Here is a 7,205-nt window from a genome sequence, read left to right as displayed (position 1 = left end):
ACATCTGTAGTCGAGACCACTCTTTCAAAAGAACTATGTATTTTTAAATTCACACATCATTTATAATAAAATAAGTGTGTATTGACTTGATGAACAAATATTAGTATGACTACTAAGTATTAATTAGTTATTCAATGCTAAGTGTGTTTCCATGTTTTCACATGTTCGTAAACATTACCATTTGAGAGACTTTTTGCATATAACACATTTGTCCTTTCTTACATGCTATAGTAATATATGTTTCCAATAATTTATATGTTAGTTGTTATCATTATAATAATTATGTAATAAAATATGTTATAAACACTTATACTGTATTTTACAAATAATAGGTATAATATGTAACATTAAATTTGATAAATGAAAATTGATATTGTATATTAATAATAAAGTGATTGTTAAGGATTCAATGTTAGCTTCGCAACTCTCTACTCGTGTGTTCCAAGAAAATATCTATAAAATCCTTTACTGTGGAATGCGAAGGTCTACACAATGAGACCCTGAAAGCTTCCTCCACACTTCTACACATCCATCTAAATTTAGCAAGATAACCATAAACAAAACTTGTGCTCAATAATCCAATTCTCTCTCCACTTACTCAATTTACTACTAATATTTGGGAATGTAGAGATATACATTATCTATAATTAAAATATTGTAAAGATAAAATATACATTATTCAATACTAAAATATTAGCATTTTTTTTTATATATAATTAAAATATTAGCAATAATATCGTATGGGTTCACCACTTGGCTCGGTGTTATTGTGAACAACAAATATGGATTATTTAATACTAAAATAGTACCAATAAAAGCCTTCATTGAGGAGCTTAGAGGTATGTACAATGAAAGCTTCAAAGCTTCCACTACAGAATGAACTTTTTTTGCACTTTTTCACATGTGCATAATTTCATAAATATAACCATAAACAAACCTTTATCATCCAATTAGAAAGTAGAAATGAAATTTACTAAAAATTTGAGTTTTTTTAATATATGGAAAAATATGAATATTGAGTATTTTTCTTGAAACTTTGGTTAAAATTGCAAAACCATAGAAATAATTCAAAACTAACGCAACTTGACCATGAAGAAAAACTAAATTCTTTCAACACTTTGTATGTCAACTATTATCATTACAATAATTACACAATAAAATACGTTATAAAAAATAATGTTATACACACAAATAATGAGTGCAATATTTGATATCAAATTCTATAAATAAAAATTGATATTGTATATTGGCTATGAAGTGGTTGTGCAGCATTATATATTATCTTCAAATTTTTCTACACCTAGTCTCTACACTCACGCATGTGCTTTGAGAAAAATATACAAAAGTATTTAGTTCAGAGTGCATAAATCCACACTATGAAAGATTGAAAGCTTCCTACGCACTTCCGCACATGTGCCTAATTTCAACAAGATAACCATAAAAAAATATTGTGTTCAATGATCCAAACATTGATGTGGTTGGAGGTTCTTTGCATTTCAAAATATTCAACCTTTATTCAATTGACTAGTGATATTTAGGAATACAAAGATTTGCATTATTTATAAATAAAATATTGCAAAGATCAAATATAGATTATTTAATACTAAAATATTAGCAATAAAATCATTATTTATTATTAAAAAATTACCAATAACATCGTATGTGTGCACTTGTTACACAAAAATATCGTCACCATGATTATTTACAGTCAGTATGGGTCTATCATCACTTGTACTGTCCTCCTAAGCAAGTCTCAAACCTCAGCTCTTCAAGTCAAGCTTTGAAAATGGGAGAAAGACATTGAAAATCAACAAAGCTCTGGTTCCGCACTTTCTCTCACTCTAGGCTGTGGTCCTGCACCCCCTGTTCACAAAAACTGCGGACCTGCCCGCTCTGTCCCTAAAGGAGTGGGTGCAGACCCGTGTGAAAGTCAAAGAGGTGCAAGTTTATTCTAAAAAACTCACTTTGGGTTAATTCTAGATGATTCTAGAAGGAATTTTGACGTGGATTGGTCGCTCTTAGGTGGTTCATGCATCCCAAAAGAGAAGGAGCTCATCCATTGATGAGAGGAGCTATCCCTTTGAAGGAGGGCTTTATCCCTTTGAAGGAGGACCTAGTAACCTCCCTCCATTGCACTATAAATTAAGGCATTGGGCTGGTTGCTAGGGAGGTTAGAAGCTGAACATTTTTGAGGGTAAATATTGGTGGAATTAAGACTTCCTAGTTAAGCTTGAGAGGAGAGATCACATACCTTTTTGGCTTCATTGGGAAGAGAGTGAAACTTGTCAAAGTAGAGGATAAACTTCTTGTTGGACCCTGGGAGGAGCTTGTACAGCATCAAGGCACAGGTTGTAAAGTTCTTCTTTGATTTGAATTAATACAATCAGATTCATTTTTTTCAACAAATTGTCTTATGTCATTTGTTTCATGAACTCCTTGATCTTCATGTTAAATATGTTTTATAATATTGGCTTTTGAGGTGCTATTTAATTTGTTTGCTTGTTTGTGTTTGCAAATTCGCAACGAGGGAGATCGTTTGGATCAAAGGAGCGAGGTTTCCACAAACTTGCATTGGACCCAAGGTAGGCCTAAATCACTTGTTTGCCTTTTTTTATAGATGCATATTTAGGGAAAGATAGTTTTTGATTGGCTTTCTTGTCATTATATATCTTGTCATGAAGGTCTATCTTGTCCGCAAGATCGACTCATTCCATGTGACAGCACCATTCGAGTGTCCTTTACATAGATGGGGGTGGTTTGACCCTGCCACTACTCTCGTCAATGATATGAAAATTGATGATTTTATAGGTTCTTTACAGAAGCTTGTGTGTAGGTGTGTATATTACTACAATATTAGTAACAAAAGTGTTTAGTGCAAATATCCACACCATGAAATTTTGCAATCTTCCTCTGCTCAAAGGACTTTCTCCGCACTTCTGCACATATGCCTAATTTTAGAAAAATATCCATAAACAAAGCTTCTGCTCAAAGATACAAAAATTGATGCACTTGCTAAGTAAGTGATACCTCTATACTCTAACAAAATAATCTGGAGTGCTTTATTAGCAAAAGTGAACATGGAGATAAGCATTATCTATGACTAAAATATTACAAATAATATTTTACAGTTCCAATGCTTGCTTCAGTGTTATTGGGAACAACAAGTATACATTATTTATTAATAGAATATTAGCAATAAAATAAATGAATGACCAAAGGGCATTTTTGAGTCTGGAAGTAGTTGCGTAGACAAAGATATGCAAAGGTTCTTGTGCATGTGTGATAGTTATATAGAGAACAAATTCATATTCAAAATGAGAGGTGAAAAAATTGAGTGAATGAGGGAAGTTCAAGGGAATCCTTTAATTGTAATGCATTTTCAACTCTTTTGGAGTTAGTGCATGTGAAATTTGATATTAGTAGTTTGTGTGCAAGGGCAATGCATATTTTATTATTAATAGATTCTACGAAATGTAGTGGTTTGCACAATGAAAGATTTAGAGTACATATGTATTTACGTTCTTTATTCTTTAGAGATCTTAGTCTTTAATAGATATCGGTAATCATTTTGTAGGTCTCCACACCCTACACTAAAGGATTTTATTGTTAATATTTTAGTATTAAAACATAATCCATATTTTCTATTTGCAATAATATTGTTTATACTTATTTATTGATAATATTTTAATTGTAAATAATGCATATCTTCATATTTCCAAATATATTTTTGTTTATGGTAATATTTGTGAGATTAGGCACATATGAGGAATTTCTAACCCACATGATATAATTGGTAATATTTTGGTGATCAATTGTCAATTAAGTAAATGTTATGGGGAGTGTGCTCAAAATTTTGGATAAAATCACATCAATTTTCACGTCGTTGAGTAAAAGCTTGATTTTTGGTTATCTTTATGAAATTAGGAACATGTACGAAAGTACAAAGAAATTCAATCGTGTGGAGAAAGATTTGAAGTGTTCATTGTGTGGGTCTCTGCACTCAACACTAAAGGATTTTATTGCAATTATTTTAGTATCAAATAATCCATATTTTTTTCTGCAATAATATTGAGCCAATTTGTCTACTCATATGATATTATTTCTAGTATTTTAATTATAAATAATGCATATGACTATATCTTTTAATATCAGTAGCCAATTTAGTAAATTTTATCCACACCGCCTTTGTCCCCACTCCCTAACTTCTTGAGCCTATCCAAAGAAACTAAAACCGTACCAATTCTCACATCATTGAATAAAATCTTTGTTTGTGCTTATGTTTATCAAATTAGGCAAGCGAAGCTTTAAGCCTTCATCGTACATATGTGCGAACTGTACATCAAAGCCTTTGTTTGAGTGTAGAGAATGAGTTAAGAAAAGTCTGAAGTTAATATAAAATGTCACACAAACACTTGATAGCCAATATAGAATATCAATTTTCATTCATGAAATTTAATATTGCATATTGCACTCATTATTTGTGTGGAATTTGTGTGGAATAAGGAAATCACAGAGGGACCTTTTAACTGTAATGTATTTTGTGTGAAAGAGTACAAGAGTAGCTATCTACAAAAGTGGCTGGAGCTTTCACTATGAAGAAACCTTCATGCAAAGAGAATCAATTAAACAGTGGTAGTATGCATTATTTACAATTAAAATATTATCAAATTCCTTCCCACAATGAAATTTCTCTGCACTTCTACACATCTACCTAATTTTAGAAACATAACCATAAACAAAGATTCTACTTAATGAAATGCGGAAGTGCAAGGATCAGCACAAAGAAAGGTTTTTCCACATAATGGACCTCCTGCACACATCCCAAAAGACTCTAAACAAAGAGATGTTCATAAATATGAACATAATCGTTATTTACAATTAAAATATTATCAATAATATCATATACAACAACCACTTACTAAATTATTAGTAATACAATCCTTTAATGCCAAAATATTATCAATTAATAACAAATTCCAATATCAATGGCTACCCAAAAGGCGTTATTTACTAATAAGTAGATATCTACAGAAGTGGCCAGAGCTTTCAATGTGCGGAAAGCTTCATGCAAAGAGAATAACACAATAAGATATAGAATAAAAAAAAACAAGTGAACCACACATACCTGATACAAATATCATAAAAGATGTATATAATTTCCAAACTAGATGTTGTGCATAATTCTTATGCTCACAAGCAAAATGCATAGTTCTCAGAACATGATATCAATTACAGCAACTATGAGGAAAACCATTCATAATGAGCCCCTTCCGTGCCCCCCCCCAACAAAGAATTTTGAACTTTGCCAATTGAATTGGAAGTATTCATGCCAAAAAGGAATACATGATCAACACCTAGCCAATGAAACTATCAACATGTTACTTACTAAAATTACATTGCAATATATTTATAACACTTAAACCTCTTGATTTCTGATTCTTATGCTAATGAGGAAAACACACATTTCTTAGAACAAAATATCGCTTCTGACAACAATGAGAAAAACCATTCGAACGAGTCCCTTGAGAGCTATGAACTAGATCAATATGAATGCCAAAAAATAATGCAAGATCAACAATTGATAAATGCAACAACCAACACATTACTTGTAGAAATTATGGCACAAAAGCTTCATAAAACTTATACACTTTGATTTATGATTTGTGCTGGAGAACGAGTATACACAACAAAAAACACAAAATTTATATGATAGAGTTCCACACCTCCACATTCACTCGACCCCGCATAGTTTTCTGACACACTTTCCTTCTGCATAGTACTGATTTTTAAACAATCAAAGCCGCTTAATATCAATCACATATTTATTTAATTTCCTACATTTCTATGATTCAATGTATGATGATTTCATATTTATTTAATTTCCTACATTTCTATGATTCAATGTAGATATGTGTACATGATCTATTTTGTCTAACACAAGTCGCATGAAAAGTAGTTACACGTGGTCATTATACATGGAAATGTGAAATGTAGAGTTAGAAGACACTGATAACTTCGTTAATTAAGCAAGTAATTTTAAGTACATAACATAAATGGATAGGAAATTTTCTCTTCGCACAATGCATTTAGAAGATGCAAATATTGTTCGAGCTTTTGTTTCTTTACATGAGCTTTTATGTCTAAATTCGATGTTCCATAAAATGACATCTTTGAATTTCAACTAGGCTTTAATGGAATCTCTAAATATCACATGAAAACTAGAAAATAGTGAACATAAAGAGATGCGGTATTATGTTTCTTAAGTTTTGAGATGTTGTTCAAGCCCAATTGGATGTTGACTATGTATTTTGCAACATGTCGTAGATATGAACTAAAGTCAATGCTTCAACGATTATGGCTTTCCCTTTCTGTCAAGCTCCCATATGATACAAAGTGAATGAGTCTTTGGACATGTTGTTAAAGCTCAATTGAAACTTGAGGATGTATTTTGCAATAAATCATAAATCTAGAAAATAGGCAATGCTCCAATGAAAATAGTTTTCACTCTTTGCAAAGTGAAATCTATCTACACAAGCATTTGTTAATAGACGGATAGAGACACAACTCCTTTATATGCAAGGGGGAGAATTTATCTGGTTATGTTTTAAACTCTTTTTGATTTAAAGCTTTTTCATATATAAGTATGCAAAATAATAGTTTCACAAAACAAATTAATTTATCAAAGGTTATGCTCTCAACTACTGCATGGTTGATAAAGAAGCTTTCATTATGCACAATCAAGAATGTTCTGAAGACATGGTGTGTGTGGGAGAATAGAGATGCAAAAGAAACACACATTGCTAATACATTTATTTTTCATTTGCACAATCTAGCATAAGAAAAATTGTAACTAAAGTTTCAAGAGTGAAAAATGATGAGTGAATAGATTAATAGGAAAAAAAGAAAAATGATAAATTTACAACACGTCCCTATATAGATCGTTATCTACATAGAATGTTATCCACATTTTTAATCATCCTAATGCCTTCGATGCAATATTGACGATGTAAAATCATTTTCCTTTGTTAAAATCATATAAAGTGACAAATAGAGTGAATGTAAGCAATCTGATGGAAAATGTTGTTGAGAAATGACAACAATAAATTCTAGTTTGAATTTGTCCTTCAATTTAAACTATGAATTAAAATAGAATTCTATTCTCATAGAAACTTATAAATAGTGAATTAAATTTAATTAAATTAATT

The sequence above is a fragment of the Pinus tabuliformis genome, chromosome 7 (genome assembly GCF_031772625.1).
Source record: "Pinus tabuliformis cultivar Carrire ecotype Pingquan chromosome 7, CPIR1, whole genome shotgun sequence".
Classification (NCBI taxonomy): Eukaryota; Viridiplantae; Streptophyta; class Pinopsida; order Pinales; family Pinaceae; genus Pinus; species Pinus tabuliformis.
The sequence above is the reverse complement of the archived record's forward strand: the minus strand, read 5'-3'. Positions refer to the sequence as shown.